The sequence below is a fragment of the Gorilla gorilla genome, chromosome 5, assembly GCF_029281585.2.
Source record: "Gorilla gorilla gorilla isolate KB3781 chromosome 5, NHGRI_mGorGor1-v2.1_pri, whole genome shotgun sequence".
Lineage (NCBI taxonomy): Eukaryota > Metazoa > Chordata > Mammalia > Primates > Hominidae > Gorilla > Gorilla gorilla.
In genome coordinates, this window is record NC_073229.2 from 44,339,602 (window position 1) to 44,362,107 (window position 22,506).

The window sequence follows — 22,506 nt, forward strand, 5'->3', positions numbered from 1 at the left end:
CCAACCCCGGCCCCTGGGCCAATAGGAGCCGAGTCTTCGGAAAGGGGCGGGGCCCGGGGCGCCTGCGCTCTGGGAGCCCTCGGCGCTTTGGTGGGAGGGGGTCTTGCTGGCGCAGTGGAAGGCCGGCTGTGGGGGGAGGCGATCGCTGCCACCCTGTCTAAGAAGAAACGGCACCAACAGCGTTGCAGTTTATGTTACAGTTTCCCCAAGGCTGTTAACCGAGGACTCAAACCAGGAGTAGAGTCACAAAGATTAGATGCCACTGACCCTGAGAGAAACACCTGGAAAGATCTGGGAGAGATAGAGGATTCTGAAGCACAGTGGCAGCGCTGTCGTCCACGAAGATGTGGCCAGCGAGATGGAAGAAATGCTTTTAAAAGTGGTGGACTTGTGTGGGTGGAGAAAACAGCAGCGAGAGAAAGTACTGTGGGAGGTTCCCCAGTCCTTGCTGATTATGTTTCTGATTTGGAATCAGCTAAGAGTAAATCACCTAGTGGTGGGCTGGAGCAGAACTCAGTTCTTTAGGTTGAACACTGGGTATTCTCCCAGCTCAATTGTTCAATTAAAAAAAAAAACCAACAAAAAACAGTTTTTAAATGTCCTCAGCTATCAAAGGGAAAAGATGAGTAGTAGAAATGTGGAAAACTAAACCCTGGGCAGCCTGGCCAAGGACTTGGATTGTGAGCCAGTTGCTGAGGTTTAGTAATTGGGGAGCGCAGTCTCTGAGACACGTATTCAGTATTAACTAATCATGTTCCTACTAGTGGAATTCTTCCGCAGAGGGTCTGCAGCTTATTCTACTTTCATGTTTATTTTTAATGAAACTTTCAAGGTCAAAATATTCCACTCAGGGTTGTCTTAATATTTTGAATAATAACATTTTGAGTGTGTAGCATGTATCAAACACTGTTCTAATAACTTTACACTATTGTCTCATTCAGTTGTAACAAAAATCGTGTGAGATATGTATTCTTTTAGGAGGAAACTAGTGCACAGAGAGATTAAGTAGCTTGCCCAGGATCACATATTACTAACTGATGAAGCTGTAATGTGAACAGTCTGATGCCAGATTCTGTGCTTGCAGTCACTATACTTATGGCTACCTCAATAGTGGTGAGTGTATTGTGGAAAATTATTGGAATAAAAATTAAGCAAGTTGGATTCTGATCTCTGCACTGCGTATAACAAGGTCTGAATATGTGTAGAATTGAACTGTTCAACCTTTTCTTTCAGGAGACATTGGCCCAAAGTACTCTTTATTAATTGTTTTATTCAGTTAAACATTTATTGAGCACCTCCAATTAACAGGACACCATAGGCCGGGCGCGGTGGCTCACGCCTGTAATCCCAGCACTTTGGAAGGCTGAGGCGGGTGGATCACCTGAGGTCACGAGTTTGAGACCAGCCTGACCAACATGGTGAAACCCTGTCTCTACTAAAAATACAAAATTAGCCAGGCGTGGTGGCGCATGCCTGTAATCCCAGCTACTTGGGAGGCTGAGACAGGAGAATCGCTTGAACCTGGGAGGTGAAGGTTGCAGTGAGCCAAGGGCACTCCAGCCTGGGCAACAAGAGTGAAACTCCATGTCAAAAAGAAACAAGAACCAAAAAAACAGGACGCTATGCTGTGTGTTAGGAATTAAAGGCCAGTGAGACTCAATACCACTCCTTTAATGGCTCACAGTCTGGTATGGAGACGGCAGGGGTTTTAAGTGGTGTGGTAGAGGTAGAAGTTGTATAAGGTAATCTGGGGGCATAGAGGTGAAGCACTTTGTAAGAACTTTGAGAAAGAGTCAGAAAAGACTCTGTAGGAGATGAGACATAAGGTGAGACTCGAAGGAATAGAAGTAAGGAGTTGGCTGAAGATGAGCCTGAAATGGAAGATGGAAAATAAGTACAGAGACATTTGAATGTGATTTCAATTAGTGGAATTTATCTTATATGAAATGGGAAGCAATTCTTGGAATTTCAAGCTGTGGAAATAGGGCAATTATCCCCACATTTAAAATCTTTAAAGAGATTATTTTTAGTTTTAAGTATGGGGATAAAGAATAAGAAGGAGCAGCCAGGAAATTATGAGGAAAACAAAAGTGGACTACGACAACCAAGGGAGGAGAGTTTCAGTTAAGAGGTTTTTGACCAGGCACTGTGGCACATGCCTGTAGCCCCAGCTACTTGGTAGGCATAGGTCGGGGGATCACTTGAGCCCAGGAGTTCCAGACCAAGCTTGGGCAACATACTTCTTGTGGTTCTGAAGAGGATCTGGCTTTGAGGATAGAGATGAAGGGTATGGAAAGACTATTGTGACTAGAGTTGAGCAAGTGGGAAATTGTGAACTGCAGCCCCTGGAAAGGTGCATTTCAGTGTCTTGTTTCCTAGAAGCCAGTAGGCCTGAAACTTCTTTCTGAGATTATCCACTGGAAAGTAGATTGGTCCTATGGAGAGTGTATGTATCTAGGGTTGCCAAATTTAGAAAGAAAAAAGTACAGGAAACCCAGTTACATTTGAATTTTAGATAAACAATAGATTTTAAAAAAGTTTTTGGGGAATATATTTTTCCCATGGGACATACACTAAAAAAAGATTCATTGTTTATCCGATATTTAAATGTAACTGGGCATCCTGTATTGCATCTGACAATCATATAAGTAGCCTTTGTATGGAAACATATTCTGTGGAAGCAGTTCGTTTATAAGGGGCAGCATTTGTGATAAGATGAGGCAGGGAATTGCAGTTTCCTAGGATTTCTCCTTTTGAGAGAATAAAGAGACATCACCTAAGAGGGTTAGATCATGTGAGTGACTGAACTAATGTGATAAGATCTGATTATGGGAGAGAAAGACTGAGTTATATCTTTAGTTCGGTCAAATATTTGGTAAGAATAAGGACGTGGCGATTTGGGAAATAAGAAATATAAGTTTGGACTAATGTCAAGTAGAAGGATAAGAGATTGGAGATCAGGGAAAAGGAGCAGGGTCAGAGGACAACATAGGTTTAGTGTATGAATCATATTGAGGTGGAAAGGTAAATTTGAGTAGAAAGTGACGTCAAATAGGTTACTTATATGATCAATTAATGTTGGTTGGATGAACATGATTAGGCAAGCAAGTCAGAGGCATGAAGGGTATGAGTTGGGGTTGGATAAAGTATGGATAGTTGATGAGTTGTAGAGGAAAGTGATCAATGGATTTGAGACTGAGGAGAGAGTTTTTTTTGGAAGGTGTAGATACATTGGAATTCCATTTGAAAACCCTTTAAATTCTTCTTAGACACCATGCAGTCTTTTTATTTTTCTAAATCATTTTCCAAAGTGATTTACACACTAAAAAGGAATACTTAGACCATGCAATAAAGGACAGACAGATGATCTAAAGAACAGGACATAATCAAGATTTCAGTGGAAATTCCCAAGGTACTTAAGGAAACAACTGGGGTCAGAGGAAGGCTAAAGAATACTATGGCAGGTTTTGGCTATGTTAGAATTTTTCCTGCCGAAATCTAAGCTGAAAGTTTCCACGAAGGAACTCTGAAAAAGAGAAAGTCCTCTTCTGTGTCTCTACGGCAGGCATATTTGTGATTTTTGGGATCCTGATGCATGCACTGTTGATTGAGATTTACAGGAGTCAGACCCAAAATCAACGTTAGTGGCCTCAATTTGTCTTCATCTGCTGCAGCTTGTTACTGAGAGTTCTGGTGATTGTTCCGTACCTGTTAATCCAACTAGATTTTAACTTAGTACAGAAAAGGGCTTTCATCCATGTCATCTCTTCTTTTTTTCTTTTTTTTTTTCTTTTTGAGACGGAGTCTCGCTCTGTCGCTCAGGCTGGAGTGCAGTAGCGCGATCTCTGCTCACTGCAACCTCCACCTCCCTCGTTCAAGCAGTTCTCCTGCCTCAGCCTCCTAAGCAGCTGGGATTACAGGCATGCGCCACCAAGCCCAGCTAATTTTTATATTTTAGTTGAGTTGGGGTTTCACCATGTTGGCCAGGCTGTTCTGGAACTCTTGACCTCAAGAGATCCACCTGCCTTGACCTCCCAAAGTGCTGGGATTACAGGCGTGAGCCACTGTGCCTGGCTTTTTTTTTTTTTTGAGATGGACTCTTGCTGTGTCGCCCAGGCTGGAGTGCAGTGGCACAACCTCAGCTCACTGCAACCTCCACCTCCCGAGTTTGAGCGGTTCTCCTGCCTCAGCCTCCCGAGTAGCTGGGACCACAGGCATGCGCCATCACACCTGGCTAATTTTTGTATTTTTAGTAGTGACAGGGTTTCACCACGTTGACGAGGCTGGTCTCGAACACCCGACCTCAGGTGATCTGGCCGCCTCGGCCTCTCAAAGTGCTGGGATTACAGGCGTGAGCCACTGCATCCAGCCCATCTCTTCTTAATTTACCTTTTCTCTCATACATTGAATCTATCTGGCTATTCACCATTATTCCTTTTCCTGAATGATGCGTGGCTGCCTTTCTGTGTTTTCCGTCCAGCTCTCCAGCTTATCTGTTTTACAGTGCTCTACTTTGTCTTTCCATCTTGACTGTTACAAGTTCATAAGACAATACCTCCCTCCCTGAGCTGAGGTAAGAATGAAATGTAGTAATTAATGCAAAGGTATCATCATAGTGACTCGGCATGTAATAGATACCCATTAAAATGTTAGTTCTAGGCCTGGCATGGTGGTTCACACCTGTAATCCCAGCACTTTGGGAAGCCAAGGTGGTAGATTGCTTGAGCTCAGGAGTTCGAGATCAACTCAAGACCAGCCTAGGTAATGTGGTGAAACCCCATCTTCACCTAAAATACAAAAATTAGTCGAATGTAGTGGTGCACACTTGTGGTCCCACCAACTCAGGAGGTTGAGATGGGAGGATCCCTGGAGTCCTCTGGGAAGTTGAGGCTGCAGTGAGCTGAGATTGTGCCACTACACTTCAGTCTGGGTGACAGAGTGAGACCCTGTCTCAAAAAAAGAAAAAAATTCTTTAAAGCAGGGGTCCCCAACCCCTGGGCCACGTACAAGTTAGTTGCTTGTTCAGAACTGGGCTGTACAGTAGGAGGTGAGTGATGGGCGAGTGAGTGAAGCTTCCATCTGTATTTACAGCTGCTCCCCATCACCCGCCTTACCGCTTGAGGTCCACCTCCTGTCAGATCAGCAGTGGCATTAGATTCTCATAGGACCGCGAACCTTATTGTGAATTGCAGATGAGAGACATCTAGATTGCATGCTCCTCATGGGAAGCTAATGTCTGATGATCTGTCACTGTCTCCCATTACTCCCAGATGAGTATTTGAATTACATTTGTAAGCCTCACTGTGCTGTACCTTTTATACTCATAGACTCTGTATCTAAGTTAATGAGACATTTTATGTAAATCCTGCCCAGTGAGTCTAGTCTAGTTGCACAAAGACAAGCTTAGAGCTCCCACTGATCCTACATTATGGTGAGTTCTATAATTATTTAATTATATACTACAATGTAATAATAATAGAAGTAAAGTGCACAATAAATGTAATATGCTTTAATTATCCTAAAACCATCCCCCTCCACCATCTGTGGAAAATTTGTCGTCCACAAAACTAGTCCCTGGTGCCAAAATGGTTGGGAACTGCTGCTCTAAGGGGAACCATGCTCTCTGTTTCTTTTTGGATCCAAAGTTTTCTGAGCCCGTAGATGCCAAACAAGCGCAAAAAAATTTGAGACTTTTTTCTTTTTGAGTCTTTTTTTTTTGTCTTTGTCTCTGTCTCTTGATTTTATTATATCTTTGTTTTTCATTTACATTCAGATTTCTCTTTTGCTATTTCTGTTTCCCAAGATTCCTTTCATTCAATCCATCCTCAAGCAGATATACTTGGAGGACTAGCCTCAAGGGTACTAACACAACCTGAGGAAGGTAAACTATAAGGAAGTTTAGGTGAACCTAAAGCATATTCCCTGAATAGAGTGAATCTTTCTGAGATTGCCCACAGTAGAGGTGACAGCACCTGAGTGTTTGAGTTACATCTGTAAGTCTCATTGTGCTGTACCTTTTATATTCGTTGGCTCTGTATCCTAGTTAATACATTTTCTGTAAATCCTGCCTAGTGAGTCATGTAGACTCAGGTTTCAATTTAGAAAAGAAGGTAGTTTAAAAAGGATTCATTATCAGCTCAGATGAGCAAGTAAAACCTTGTATAGACCCTTGTAGTCCCTCCCCTTCTGCAGCTGAAGAACAATATCTTTCAGTTAACAGAAAGCATATTAATTGCAGTTTATCAATCAACAACTGTTTGCTGATGTGTGTAAGATAATAGAAGCCCTCAAAACAAATGGGAGAAACTTTTGCAAGTGAAGGAAAAAGGTAGAAAATAAAAATAAAAAGCAGGTAAAACATAGTCAAGAAATAACTTCTGGTTCAATGGAATTGTTTTGTAAGATACCGGTGATTCTTCTTTTTGGAGAACAATCATAAAGTACCTCAACCTCAAGCTAACCAAAAATCTAGGTAGACATTCTTGAACACAATTGGGGCAGTTTTAATTTATTCATTTGGTGAGTAGCAGACTCTCACCAAAGGGCTTTATGTGTGTGGGAAATCATGCCCCCAAATCACTTTGGAAGAGAGAAGCAGCAGTTCTCAAGACAGATATGACCCTGTATACCCTAAAACAGCAGTCCCCAATCTTTTGGGGGCCAGGGACTGGTTTCATGCAAGACAATTATTCCACAGACTGGTGGGGCAAGGTGGTTTTGGGATGAAACTGTTCCACCTCAGATCATCAGGCATTAGGTTCTCATAAGAAGCACACCACCTAGATCCCTTGCATGAGCAGTTCATAATAGGGTTCGTGTTCCTATGAAAATCTGATCTGACAGGAGGCAGAGCTCCGGTGGTAATGCTCGGTCGCCTGCCACTCATCACCTGCTATGGCAGGTCACACATTGTTGCTAGTCTGCACCCTGGGGTTTGGGGACCCCTGCCCTAAGAGGAATGTGAATTAGTTTTTTGTTGTTGCTGTAACAAGTTACCACAACTTAGTGTATTAAACAATATATTAATAAATGTATTATCTTAAAGTTCTGTAGATCAGAAGTTTAAACTGGGTTTCACTATGTTGGCAGCGTGTGTCCCTTTCTGGAGAATCTGTTTCCTTGCTCTTTCTGGCTTCTAGGCTTCCTACATTCCTTGGCTTATGACCCTCTTCTTTCATCTTCAAAACAAGCAATGAAAGATCAGTTCCTTCTCATGTCACTTCGTTCTAATCCTCTGTCATTTAATTGCTCTCTGAAATGGCAGAGAGAGGTTGTTTACTTTTAAGGATTCATGTGATTAAATTAGGCTCACCTGGATAATCCAGGATACTCTCTCTAGCTCAAACTCCTAACTTTAATCACATTTGCAAAGTCATTGTTCCCATGCAAAGTAATAGATTCACAGGTTCTGAGGATTAAAATACGAATATCTTGGAGGGGGGCATTATTCTGCCTATGCAGAATTTTAATTATACTTTCCCCATTTTCCTTCTTTCTTGACTGATTTTTGTCACGATTTGGAAAATTATAAATTTCCCAAGAAATGCCAGGAAGGAATTTCCATATGGAAACATGGCAATACAGCCTGGAAAGCACTATGGACAGTTGCATGGACCTCACAGTAAGGAAATCTAACATAGGCTTCAGGCTGGGGAGAGCTTTATAGACAATGGATGTCATAAATAGGTTTTTGAAGAATGTGTAGTAGTTATCTTTGTGAAAGTTAAGGGAAGAGAGGATTGGAGTCATTAATTCACAGGACTGTGATTAAACTGAGACATACAAATTTCATTTTTAGGGGGAAGTTAAAAATAGTTTAGTATGAGTTCAAATGTAGGAGGAGAGGGATATAAAATTTGAGAGTTAAGCATTGGACCTGTGTAAGTCTATTCTCATGCTGTTAACAAAGACATATCTGAGACTGGGTAACTTATAAAGGAAAGAGGTTTAATTGACTCACAGTTCAGGATGGCTAGGGAGGCCTCAGGAAAGTTAGAATCATGGCAGAAGGGGAAGCAACCATGCCCTTCTTCACATGGTGGCAGCAAGGAGAAGTGCCAAGCAAAAGGAAAAAAAGCCCCTTATAAAACCATCAGATTTAGTGAGAACTCATTATCATGAGAACAGCATGCGGGTAACTGACCCCCATGATTAAATTACCTCCCACAGGGTCCCTCCTGAGACATGTGGGGGTTGTCGGAACTACAGTTCAAGATGAGATTTGGGTGGGGACACAGCCAAACCATATCAGACCAAACATGAAAGTCTAAGAAGCTTTGACTTTTAGGACAACATTAGGAAGTGCTTGAAGGGTTGTAAACAGTGGCACCACAAAAAAAAAAAAAAAAAAAGCTGTGTTTTTAAGATAACTTCAGAGGCTACAATACAGAGTATACATTTAAATACAATCAATAGATTAAAATGAAATAAACAGGGAAATGGTTTGAGAACATGCATAGTAATCACAATGAGAAACATTACAGTGACTTCAACTAAGTAGAGCAAGAAAAACACTAATATACAGCTACTGAGAGTGCAAGTGAATGCAGTAAATTTGGAAAAGAGTGTGGCAGTATCTAGTTGAAGATACACTTTTCTTACCAGCAATTCTGTAATCACTTGACAGGTTCTTCTTGTCTGCCGTGCAGAAAAGCCAATGCAGTGAGAACAGCAGGTTTTGCAGCAAAGAAAGAGTTTAATAATTGCAGGGCTAGCCAAGTGGAAGGATGAAAGATAATGCTCAAATCCACCTCCCTGAGAATTTGGAGGCCAGAGTTTTTCAAGGATAGTTTGGTGGACAGAGGGTAGGGACTGAGGAATGCTAATTTGTTGGGTAAGGGATGAAATCATAAAGGGTCAAAGCTGTCTTCTTGCACTGAGTCAGTTCCTGGATCAGGGGTTCATGAGACCAGCTGAGCCAGTTTTTTTTTTGTTTGCTTTTTGTTTTTTTGTTTTTTTGAGACGGAGTCTCACTCTGTCACCCAGGCAATGGTGCGATCTTGGCTCACTGCAACCTCCACCCCCTGGGTTCAAGCGATTCTCCTGCCTCAGCCTCCTGGGTAGCTGGGATTACAGACGTGCACCACCATGCCTGGCTAATTTTTATGTTTTTAGTAGAGATGGAGTTTCCCCATGTTGGTCAGGCTGGCGGCTTTTTGTTTGTTTGTTTGTTTTTTAATGGGTTACCTGTCCAGGTGACATCAGCTGGTCCATCAAAATACAGGGTCTAAAAAATACATCAAGCACCAATCTTAGGCTGTACAGTAGTGATGTTATCTATAGGAGCAACTGAGGAGGCTACAATCTTGTGATTTCCAGCTACATTATTCCTGAACCATAATTTTAACCTTATGCCTAATTTGTTAGTTTTACAAAGGTAGTTTCAGTCCCTTAGCAGGGAGGGGTTACTTTTGGGAAGCAGCTATTATCATCTTTGTTTTAAAATTAAACTATGAATTCCTCCATAGTTAGCTTGGCCTATGCCCAGGAATGAACAAGGACAGTTTGTGAAGTTAGAAGCAAGATAGTCAGCTATATTAGATTTTTCTCACTGTCATAATTTTTGCAAAGATGGTTTCAATTCCACTCATTTTTGCATAGAAAATGCATGCTTATGTGTACCAGGATACACATTCAGGAATGTTTAGAGTGGCATCATTTGTAATAACTGAAGGATAGATATAATGTAATAGCTATCAATGGCAATATGGTTATACAAACTGTGATGTGTTCATATGTGGAAGTCTGTATTGCAATGAACAGTATCAGGCAAGTGGTCATCCAACAACATAGATGGAATTTAAAAACATAATGAAAAGTTGATATCAAAGAAGCCAGATCTAATAATATCCTAAATGATTCCATGTGTATAAATATTGAAAACATACATGTATACATGCATACATGTATACATACATACACTCAGAAGAGTTTGGAAAAGGAAGACTTGCTGAGTCTTCTGGCCTCCATCTTTCTCCCATGCTGGATGCTCCCTGCCCTTAAACATTGGACTCCAAGTTCTTCGGCTTTTGGACTCTTGACACCAGTGGTTTGCCAGGGGCTCTTGAGCTTTTGGCCACAGACTAAAGGCTGCACTGTCAGCTTCCCTACTTTTGAGGTTTTGGGACTCGGACTGGCTTCCCTGCTCTTCAGCTTGCAGACAGCCTATTGTGGGACTTCAACTTCCGATTGTGTGAGTCAATACTTCTTAATGAACTCCGCTTCATATACACATCTATCCTGTTAGTTCTGTCCTTCTAGAGAACCCTGACTAATACAGATCTAGGTGTACATACAAACAGATTTTGTGTACATACATACATATATACACACATACACGTATACAACATACATACATCCCTACACAGGCCTGTGTGCACACATACATGTACACGTGCATGCAAGAATACACGTGTCCATACATACGTGTGCACATCCACACACATGCCTACACACATGCATGTGTGCACACATGTGCACACACAAACATGTATGCAAATGCATGCACACACATAAATAACATGTGTGCATACATGCATGTACACACATGCACACACGTGCACATACATATGTGCACACACATAATGCATGTACAATATATACATACATGTAGGCACACATGAGCACAATGTATACATGTACACAGCATATATCTGCATCCACATGCACACAAACGTACATGTGTATACACATGTGTATACACATATGCATACACATATGTACACGTGTAAACAAATGCATGCAAACATGCATGTGCACATTTATGCATACACGAATACCTACACACATACAAACATTCTGTGTACACACATACATGGATACACATGCATGCATGCACACACACACATGGATACACATGCATGCATGCACACACACACACATGCATCCATGCCTACAGGCATGCATGTGCAGACATATGTGTACACAAATGCATACCCGCAGATGCATGTACACATGGGTACACACACATACATATAGTTATACACATATGTAGATGCATGTGCACACAGGTGTACATACATGTATATACACACGTGTGTATTCACATGTACATGCATGTATGTACGTATGCATGTGCAGATACACGTGTACAAACATACACACACAATGTACACATATGTATAGTGTACATATGCACACACGTGTACACACACTTAGGCATACACATGCATATGTAGATGCATGTGTACATGCATGTATACATCTACACATGCACAGACACATACATGTACACATGCATACTGTGTACATAATACATGTATACAGATACATGTGTGCATGCACGTGTACACACATGCATGCATACACACATGCATTTGTAGAAATATGTGTAGGTGTGTACACACAACATACACATATGCATACACATATACACATCAGGTGGCACGTTCAGCTTTCAAGAGGACAATCAGGGACTTTGTCACCTTGACAACTTTAGCCTTGCCTTCTAGTCATCTTGCCGGAACACTTGTGCCCGTGTTTTTCTAGCACTGTCATAAGAATACTTTTACCTATCAAGGCAACTGGGGGTTAGGAGAGCTTTTTGCACAGAAGGCTACTTGGCTTTGTTTGAAAACTGATGATACATGAGGATTGGGGTGGTGAATCACTCACATGTTTCTTCATATGAAAAATGAGGACTGTGGGATTCTCTGGCTGGATCTCAGCACCTAGAAATGGATCTGGGCAATAGGAACTGCTCAGTATTAGCTACTGCTTTGGTTGCCTTCTCCTTGCGGAAAGCTGGCCTCTCACACTGAATTTGTATCATAGGCACTCATGAGGGTCTTGACTGTATCAATATCTGATGAGAGATTTTAGTGCAGTTCTGTTATCGTGGCTGATTTGCTCATTTGGTAGCTAGCATCCAGCTTCTTGTGAACATTAAAATAAAATAAAATAGATTATGGAGGAATAGAATACAGATACGTAGTAAGGTATTATTTTCCAGACAAAATGGATTTGGATAAAAGAATCTAATTAAGAACTTGTGCATGGTTCTTTTAAAATTCTTTTGAATCCATTTTTTTTTTTTTTGGCCTGTTTTCAAGTCTCCGATTTTTGTCACCCTTCTCACACCAGGTCAGAGAGATAGCTAATGGTCAGAAGGAATCTTCCAGCAATGACCATAGCGCTTTCTCCTGCCTGCAGATGCCTCTTTTTATTCAGCCTTTATGGGAAGTAGCAGCACCATCCAGTTCTCAGAGAGCAAGCTCTGGAGTAACTGAGCTAACCCCAGTTACCCCAGTGGATTTACAGATTGAGGTTACAACCCAGCAGGGTTCTCTTCCTGGAAAGAATAGCCTTCCCTCTAAGGTTTCAAATAGACCCTGGGTGAGGAAAGAGCCCTAAACAGCTTGAAAAATTGAATGCTCTTTGGGCAAAGCAGGAAGCCGTCCTATGGAAGAGCATCATTTGAGCATAAATCAGGTTATCAGGACAAACAGAGTGTTCAGGAGGTCAAGATGGTTAAGCAGAGACCCTGACCAGAATGTCCGTGGCGGAGAGAAACAATCTTGTTGGGAAAAGGATGACAATAATTGGGGACTTAGAATAAAGGCTAAAAATGATTCAAAGAGAATGCAAAAAGAATCAGGCACAAATCGTTTACTATACTCTGTTATGCAAATCTCACCCTACTATGTGTTTGTATTCTATTCCTCCACAGTCTTTATTTTATTTTAATGTTCAAAGAGACTTTTAGGTGCCAATTAAATGAACAAAACAGCCAGAGACAACAGAACTGCCCTAAAAAAGTCCCGCATCAGCTCTTGAGAGCAGGTTCCTTAAAGGTGAACAATATTCCACATACAAGGACTTTTTCAGCACCACGCATTAGAAATGGAGGTGAATGTTTATTATTTTTTGTATAAGTTGGTTGATATGGCTTTTCAGCTTCCCTCAGTATGATTATCCAAATTTTGTAGATGACACTAAAGCTCAGAGGAGTTAAACCATTTTCCTTAAATCACATAGCTTTAAATAGGAAAACCAGATATGAAAAGCAGATTTTTTTCTAAATTAAAGCACCAAAAACAAAAACACGTGAGCTCTTGCTTTACCCTAGCACATAGTCTTGCCATCTGTTTTCTCCACACCAGGTCATTCCTGTAACATTCATTCACATAACAAATACAAATAAATGAGTGGATTCATTCATCAGATATTAATTCAGAATCCCTTTTGTGCCTTCCAGAAATCTGGACCATCTCACAACCCCCACAGAGTCTCAGCTACAAGGAACAAGTGATAATGCCATCCCACTTTTATAAACACACACACACACACATCCAACACACACACAATCATTTAATCATTTTTAATTATTTAATTATTTTTTAAAAATCAGTGACACTTTAGCTGGGCAGGTCTAGATAGGTCTTCTTTGCTGGGACGTGTCTTTTTCTGTCCTGGAATACCCTAAACTTCACATTTTGGCAGTGTGAGTTTTCCCTTTGTGACTTTGTCCTTCTTCCCTTTTTTCCTCCTTCTTTGCAGAGAATAAGTAGCCACTGCGCCTTGCCCTGCGCCATCAATGAGAAGATCTGCTCTTAGCAGAGCCCTGCTTTCCCGCTGAAGGCCCTGAAATCACCTGTGTTCCAGGCCACCCACTAAGGATAAACAAAGCTTCCCTGATATGGGGAATTAGCTCAAGTGGTAGAGCGCTTGCTTAGCATGCAAGAGGTAGTGGGATCAATGCCCACATTCTCCAAGCTTCATTATTTAGGTACCCAAACCCGAGTCAGTGTCTGAGAGCAAGACACTGCTCTCGGTGTCTTTGGTTCAAGACATAGGAGCAGCAACAATACAGGACTGGTGACAGCTTCCTGCTGGCATTCACTATAGTGTAGATCTACTGTGTAATTAATTTTCTGTTTCTTCGAGGAGCTGTGAAACCAAGGGACATATAAAACTGCTCTTTTCTCCCTGTTTCTGCCTGCAGCTTGGTCCTAAATGTGAGACAATTGTGAAAAGTGCAGGGCAGAGCCACCTGGTTAAATACAGCCCCGGCTTTCTGGTGAGAGGACTGAAACCAAGATGTGTCAAGTAACTAGAATGTGCCTGGACAGATACTGTAGAAAGCAAACCCATAAAGTTGTTCATGAGCTTGTGGACGCACCTGCCAGCTGTGAATAAGTGGCTCTAATCCTGAACAACTTACCTAAAAAGAGCCTGAGAGCTGAACTGTGCAATGGCCCACTTTCCAGTCCTCACTGACCACTGGGTTGCACACACTTTGGAGATCTCTGAACAGCAGTGTCAAGGCTTTCAAATAGAGTTATCTTTGAAACGACAACACATGGAAGTCTCGTTGGTACTTGGAGCTTAAATACAAGGCAATTGTGTGCCTGCAAAAACAAAAATAGCAATATTATCCTTAAGATTTCAACAAGACACAGTATCTCATCACATAATCCAAAGAAGTCCAGGTTACAAGCCCCAAAATATTCAGCATTATGAAAAAACAGGGAGATCTTAATTCACATGGCAAAGAGAATCCTCGAATAACAATATTGAGAGGACACAGATGTCAAAATCATCTGACACATACATTGAAGCAGATATTATAACAATGCTCCTAGAATCGGGGATAACATTCGTGAAGTGAATGGAAAGTTGGAAAGTCTCACCAAATATTTCGAATATATAAACACCAATTTAAACTTAAGAATTAAAAAAATGTATTAACCAAAACTCTTAGGGGAAATAAAAAGCTTAATTGGAGGATCTCCATAATAGAATGCAGAAGACTAAGGAAAAAGTCAGTGAACTTGAAAACAGAACACGAATACCTACATAATCTGAACTATAGAGAGAAAGGAGGATTTTATTGTCTCTGAACAGAGGCTCAGGCACAAATAAAAAATAACAAATCCAACATTCACATTATTGTAATCTGGAAAGAAGAGGACAAAGTGGTCTTTGTGGGATAAAACTTTGAACAATTAATAGCTGAAAATGGTTCAAATTTGTCAAAAGATATAAACCAGATTTTTAAAGTTCAGTAAATGTCAATCAGGATAAACCCAAAGAAACCCATAGCAAGGCATATCATAATCAAACTGCTGAAAACTAAGAAAATACAAAACAATTTTGAAAGCAGCCAAAGGGAAATGAAAGAGAAACTACCATATGAATGATTGTAGATTTCACATCAGGAACCATAGGGGCCAGAGAAAATGTCATAACATTTGGTAAGTAACAAAAGAAAAAGACATATCGACCCAGAATGCTATGTGGAGCAAAAGTATCTTCCAGACATAAAGGCAAATAAATGCATTCTCAGTGGAAGGTAAGTAAATACATTCTCATTCTTAGGAAGACTGCTGGAAAAGAATTAGCAAAGATTTGAGATAAGAAAAATGATACCAGAAGGAAACTTAGAACATCATCAGTGAAGGAACAAAAGCAGAAATAGAAAATGTCTGGGTAGACATTACAGACTATTATTCTTCCCTTGAGTTCCTTAAGGTATGTTTGATGATTGAAAGCCAAAATTGTAACTTTATCAGAAGCAGTTGTCATTGTATCTAGATGTACTACATACATAAGATAAAAGGGTAAGTGTAATGGGACTAACTCTTGATGAAGTTTCAACTTGAATGGTAAAATATTGATTCTAAGTATACTGTGAAAGGTTATATATGTATATGGTAAACCCTAGACCACCTACTAACAAGATTTAAATAAACCAAAACAAGATAGAAAGAGGAGCATAGATGAATTAAAACAAAGGGAAACAAGGTTAATAAATTATTAAATAATAGACCTATCTAAAAACTTATCTATAATGACATTACATGTAAATAATCTAAACGCATTAATTAAAAACTAGAGATCAGAATGTGTTAAAAATAAATATGCTGACTAAAGAAAGCCACCTGCTATACACTTATATATAAGAATAAAAGTTATAGAGCAGATTGAAAGAAAAGAGTGGGAAAACATACCTCATGCAAGAACTAATCAAAGACAGCTGTGGTGTATATATAAAAAATCAGACAAAGTAGATTTGAAAGCAGAGAAACTTTTCAGGAATAATGAGGACTGCTAAATCATAATGATTGTCAATTTTCCAGGGGAATATTGTCCCAAGTGTATATGAGAACACAGAGCTTCAAAACTCATAAACAAAATTGGATACGCAAGGTAAAAACAGAAAAATCCAATTAGAGTTGCCGACACTAACACTCCTCTCTCAGTAATTGGTAGACTTAGTAGAAAACAAATCAGCAAACATATTGGAGAATTAAACCATACCATCCAGTAATGGACCTATTAACTTCATAATGCAAAATAAAAATTTAGGTAGAAGGCAAAGACAAAAGTTAAAAGAAAAGTAAAGATCATGTTATAACCAGGAAATTAAGAGTAGTCCAGCATATAGAAGAGTGCTATTATTGGAAGAGTTATTTAGTTATTTTGAGACATTTTTTGAAAGAGTTATTTAGCTGGAAATGACAGAAAGACTGAAAATGGTGAATCTGGAGGTGGATCTTCCCTTGTCCATATTTATTTTGTCTTTTTTTGAGGTCTAGGGTGTCTATACTTCCTCTGAATTACCTACAGTGTCTGGCACAGAGCATCTCCCCAGTGAATATGTACTAAATGAGTAGAAAGTAATTTATAGATTCAAAAGAATTGGGCAAGAATAATGTTCATTGTTTGACAAATCCTTGAATGTAGTGTTTGAAGGAAGACAATAAGTCAAAGTTGACTTGAAAGGTAAGCCCAAGTCCAGACTCTTTTCTGTAATCCCAGCACTTTGAGAGGCCGAGATGGGCAGATCCCGCGACACCAGGAGTTTGAGACCAGCCTGGACAACACAGTGAAACCCTGTCTCTACAAAAAATACAAAAATTAGCCAGGAGTGGTGGTATGCATCTGTAGTTCCAGCTACTCAGGAGGCTGAGGTGGGAGGATCGCTTGAATCCGGGAGGCGGAGGTTGCAGTGAACAGAGATCGCACCGGTGCGTGGACAACAAAGTGAGACCCTGTCATAAAATAAAATAAAATAAAATAAAATAAAATAAAATAAAATAAAATAAAATAGTTAAACCCAGGCCGGGAGGGGTAGCTCACACATGTAATCACAGCACTTTGGGAGGCTGAGGTGGGCGGATCACCTGAGGTCAGGAGTTTGAGACCAGCCTGGCCAACATGGTGAAACCCCGTCTCTACTGAAAATACAAAAATTAGCTGGGCGTGGTTGCAAGCACCTGTAGTCCCAGCTACTCAGGAGGCTGAGACAGGAGAATTACTTGAACCCGGGAGACAGAGGTTGCCGTGAGCCAAGATCTCACCAGTGCAGTACAGCGTGGGTGACAGAGCGACACTCTGTCAAAAAAAAAAAAAAAAAAAAAGTCCAAAAAGTAAGTAAAGAGGAGGTTTGGAATTAGATATTTGGTGTATGAATGAATGGGCTAAAGTGCAAAAGAACAGGCAGAATAACTGAGCTGGTACAGAGGAAAAAAAATCACACTTAAAATCTAAAAATATCTGCTTCTCAATTTGGGCTTTCCCACTTAGCAGCTTTGGCACCTTAGAAAGAACACTTAACTTACCTGAGCTTCTATTACTTCTAAAAAGTGCATAAAGTGCAGGCTAAGACATAGTTTTTTTGGCAAAATTCAGTCAGACTACATCAAGTAAACTCCCTAAGTCTCCTAGTATAATTCATGGCACAAAAACTGGGGGAAAAACAGGGAAGATATGATTATAAGTTCAGTTTGTGTTTTTTGTTGAGTGAATGTCTCCAGTCATAGAGATGCAAGTGTAGATACACAGTAAGAGTAGTATGAACAGGAGACACCTTGGAAGGCTATTTCTTCCTTCATTCATTCAGTTGGTCATTCAATGAACTATCGTGAATTGAACACTACCTCTGTTTCTTATCAACAAAGGAGACTGCGGAAAAGAAGAGTGACTAAGATCTCTGAAGAAGGGAAAAGCTAGATGACTGGGCCACAAGAGGAAAAAAAGCAGCAAGACAGGTACAATTGTGTCTGGTCCCTCAAGCCAGAAGGTCCTATCATTATGTGAATACTGGAAACGGGTGGACTCCACCTGTCCTGAGTGGGGAATTCTTCCAGTGCAGCACTGGCTGATAAGGAGTGATTTCCAAGTAGCATTGATTGTATTCTTTAAAAGCTAGGAATTGATAAAGCAGCAGTGTGTGGGAAATGAGATTTAATAATCTGGATCTCAGCTCTTAGGAACAGTTGCTCTCTTAGAGCACCAGGCCACCTGTCAATCTCGTATTCTGAAGGTCCTGAGTTTGAACATCAGACAAGGTACAGCTTTTGCCGCTCTTTCCGTTAAGGGAAATGAAATAGGTGTGATAAATAATGGAACACAAATGCTATGAGATAATGATTTCAAGACAGTCCAAATATTAGCTTAAAATTTAAAAATGAGCTTTCCTTTCTTTCTCTTTCTTTCTTTCTTTCTTTCTTTCTTTCTTTCTTTCTTTCTTTCTTCCTTTCTTCTTTCTTTCTTTCTTTCTTTCTTTTTCTCTTTTTCCTTCTTTTGGCTTCTTAGTGGTTTGAATACAAGGCGTGGTGAAGAGATATAAATTACACAAGAAACTACAAGCTATGTCATATGTCTACCTCTCTAGCTGACAAGGGAAGCAGGGGAAATTTCTCTTCCAATTGTCTGCTCTGAAGGTCATCCAAACATAATTATCGGGTGGGGTGGGTGAACTCTTTTATTCTTTTAATCATCCAACAAATATTTCTCAAGTGCATACCTTGTTAAGAGACTGTTTTGGGTACAGTAATTCACAGTGAATAAAACACAGATATTCTCACCTTTGTGATACTACGTCATAGTTGCAAGGAGTGGGGAGAAACAGACAGGAAGCAAAGAAGAAAAATAAACAAGAAGTCATGTGATGATATCTACTGGGAGGGACTCATTAGTCAGTAAAGGACTCGGCAGTGTGGAGGTGACACATTCAGTTTTCAGTAGAAGAATCAGGGAAGTTGTCACTTTGAAGCTATCATTTAGCTTCCCTTTCTTTCAGTCTTCTTTCTTTACATGGGAAATAAGGATTGTGGGATATTTTTGGGTGGATCCCAGAACCTAGAGATGGATCTGATCAATAAGAACTGCTCAGTAAACATTAGCTACTGCTTCGGTTGCCTTCCCCCTGTGGAGTGCTGGCCTCTTGGATTGAGCTTGCATCATAGGTGTTCAGTAGGAGCTTGCTTAGTGGATTTATAGGTTGAGGTTAGAACCCACTGGAATTCTCTTCCTGGAAAGAACAGGCTTCTCTTTAAGATTTCATACAGACCCTGGGTGAGGAAAGAGCCCTAAATTGCTTGAAAAATTGAATGCTCTATGGGCAAAGCAAGAAGCCCTCCTACGGAAGGGCATCATTTGGGCATATATCAGGGTCTCAGTAAAAACATGAGTGCTCAGGAAGTCAAGATGGTTAAGCAGAGAATCTCACCAGAATGTTCACGGTGCAAAGAAATAATCTTGTTGGGGGTAGGATTACAACAACTGGGGAATTAGAATACAGGCTAAATGAGATTCAGAAATAATACAACAAGAATCAGGCACAAATCCTTTACTACTACATTCTTTTGTACAAATCCATTTTGCCTAGAAAATCGTACCTTACTATACATCCCTATTGTGTTTCTCCACCATCTATTTTACTTTTTAAACTTTATTTCATTTTTGTCATCACAGAAGCTTGTTGCCACAAAATAAATGAGCAAATCAGCCAATGGCAACAAAACTGCACTGATCTCTCTCCTTAGACCTTCAGAACATTTTCCTTAAAGGTGAACAATACTCCACGTTCAAGGACTTTTTCAGCACTATGTGCTAGAAACTATACTGACTGTTTATTAATTTTTATGTAAGTTGGTCGATATAGTTTCTCAGCTTCCCCAAGTATTATTACCACAGTATTATAGATGACACTGAAGCTCAGAGCAGTTAAACCATTTTCCTCAGATCACATAACTTTAAAGAGGGAAACCAGATATGGGAAGCAGATTTCTTTCTAAATGAAAAAATCATGAGCTCTTGCTTTCACTTAGCACATAGTCTCATCATCTGTTTTCTTCACACCAGCTCACTCATGTAACATTCATTCGTTTACCAAATACAGATAAATGAGTGGATTTATTCTTGCATTCATCAGATGCTAATTCAAAATCGCTTCTATGTCTGCTACACTGTGCTCAAGACTTCCCAGTGCCTTTGTCTCCTCTCCCTCAAATCTCTCCACCCAATGTCTTGACAAATACTGTAGATTCTTCCTGCATAACCTCTCCAGAATCTTTTCCTTCTGTTATCCATGCTACAGTGTTTATGGAGGATGTTTTCTTCACCTATGAAGTGTGATGGGAGCTGAAGCTGCAGAAAGACTCATGCTGTTCACCTCAGGAGCTGACACAGTAAATGTGGATAAACCTCAATCCTTTAATATCTTTATGACTTCTTTCCCAGTTACCCCAGCGAATTTACAGATTGAGGTTAAAACCACAACAGGATTATCTTCCTGGAAAGAATAGGCTTCCCTTTAAGGTTTCACATAGATACTGGGTGAGGAAGGAGCCCTAAATTGCTTGAAAAATTGAATGCTCTTTGGGCAAAGCAGGAAGCCTTGCTATGGAAGAGCATCATTTGAACATAAATCAGAGTCTCAGTACAAACAGAGTGCTCAGGACATCAAGATGGTTAACCAGAGAGCCTGGCCAGAATATCTGCGGTGGAGAGAAACGATCTTGTTGGGAGAAGGATGACAATAATTGGGGACTTAGAATAAAGGCTAAAAATGATTCAAAGAGAATGCAAAAAGAATCAGGCGCACATCCTTTACTATACTCTGTTGTGCAAATCTCACCTTACTGTGTGTTTGTATTCTATTCCTCCACAATCTTTATTTTATTTTATTTTTATGTTCACAGAGATTTGTTGGTGCCAACTAAATGAGCCCAACAGCCAGTGACAACAGAACTGCACTAAAAAAAGTCCCTCATCAGCTCTTGAGAGCAGGTTCCTTAAAGGTGAACAATATTCCACATAGAAGGACTTTTCAGCAGTATGCATTAGAAATGGAAGTGAATGTTTATTATTTTTTGTATAAGTTGGTTGATACGGCTTTTCAGCTTCCCTCAGTATCATTATCCAAATTTTGTAGATGACACTAAAGCTCAGAGGAGTAAAACCATTTTCCTCAAATCACATAGCTTTAAATAGGAAAACCAGATATGAAAAGCAGATTTTTTTCTAAATTAAAAAAAAAAAACTTGAGCTCTTGCTTTACCCTAGCACATAGTCTCACCATCTGTTTTCTCCACGCCAGATCATTCATGTAACATTCATTCACATAACAAATACAAATAAATGAGTGGATTCATTCATCAGCTATTAATTCAGAATCTCTTTTGTGTCTACCACACTAGGCTCAAGACTTCCCAGTGTCTTTGTCTCCTCTCCCTCAAATCTCTCCACCCAATGTCTTGACAAATACTGTAGATCCTTCCTGCACAACATCACCAGAATGTTTTTCTTTCTTTTCATTCACCTCTGTCATCATCCATGCTATGGCGTTTATGGAGGATGTATTCTGCAGCAGGAAGTGTGATGGGCACTGACGCTGCAGAAAGACTCCTGCTGTCCACCTCGGGAGCTGACACGATAAATGTGGGTAAACCTCAATCCTTTAATATCTTTATGACTTCTTTCTCTTTCTCTTCAATTTCTATTTTCTCATGTTCAAGCTCTGACATTCAAAACTAAACACCTTTCTCTAACATGTTGCTTTAATTATTTAAGCATTCTGCCTGGGATTTTTTCAATTACTCTTGGGAGTTTTCATAAAACTCTCCCAATATATCTCCAAGTGGCCAGGCTTTTCAATCACTGCTTCCCTCCATGTGTATTTCACACACACACACACACACACACACACACACACACACACACACACACACAGAGCACTTAAATTGAACAGGTTTATTTCTTCACACAGGAATTCCTACAAACAGCCCGGTTTTCTCCACCATATGTCCACTCCTTCTCTGCATAGCTCAATTTTGATTCTTACACTCTAATATTTTACATATTCTTACACTCTGATATGATCTTGTCTCTTATTCTTTATGGCTCTGCTCTGTAATTTTGTTGTTGTTGTTCTGAGATATAGTTGGACATGTAACTTGTACATGACACACCTTAGCAAGGAGGCAACCTATATCTCAGATGTAAGTGAAAGAAGCACTCTCCAGGGGTTTCCTAGGGGAGTGGTCAGCACGCTGGCCTCATTGGTGAAACGGCCTAGTTACGAAAACAGCAGGAGCTTTTTGCCTTCCAGAAATCTGTACCATCTCAAAATCCCCAGAGAGTCTCAGCTACAAGGAACAAGTGATAATACTATCTCACTTTTATAAACACACACACACAAAATCATTTAATCATTTTTAATTATTTAATCATTTTTTAAAAATCAGTGACACTTTAGATGGGCAGGTCTAGGCAGGG

General features: G+C 40.1%; 1 non-coding gene across 1 annotated transcript; it reads left to right on the forward strand.

The window, feature by feature from the left end:
- Positions 1-13,638: 13,638 nt before the first annotated feature.
- Positions 13,639-13,711, forward strand: TRNAA-AGC (transfer RNA alanine (anticodon AGC)). Its single transcript has one exon. It is a non-coding gene; the product is annotated as a tRNA-Ala (tRNA).
- The last annotated feature ends 8,795 nt before the right edge of the window (positions 13,712-22,506 follow it).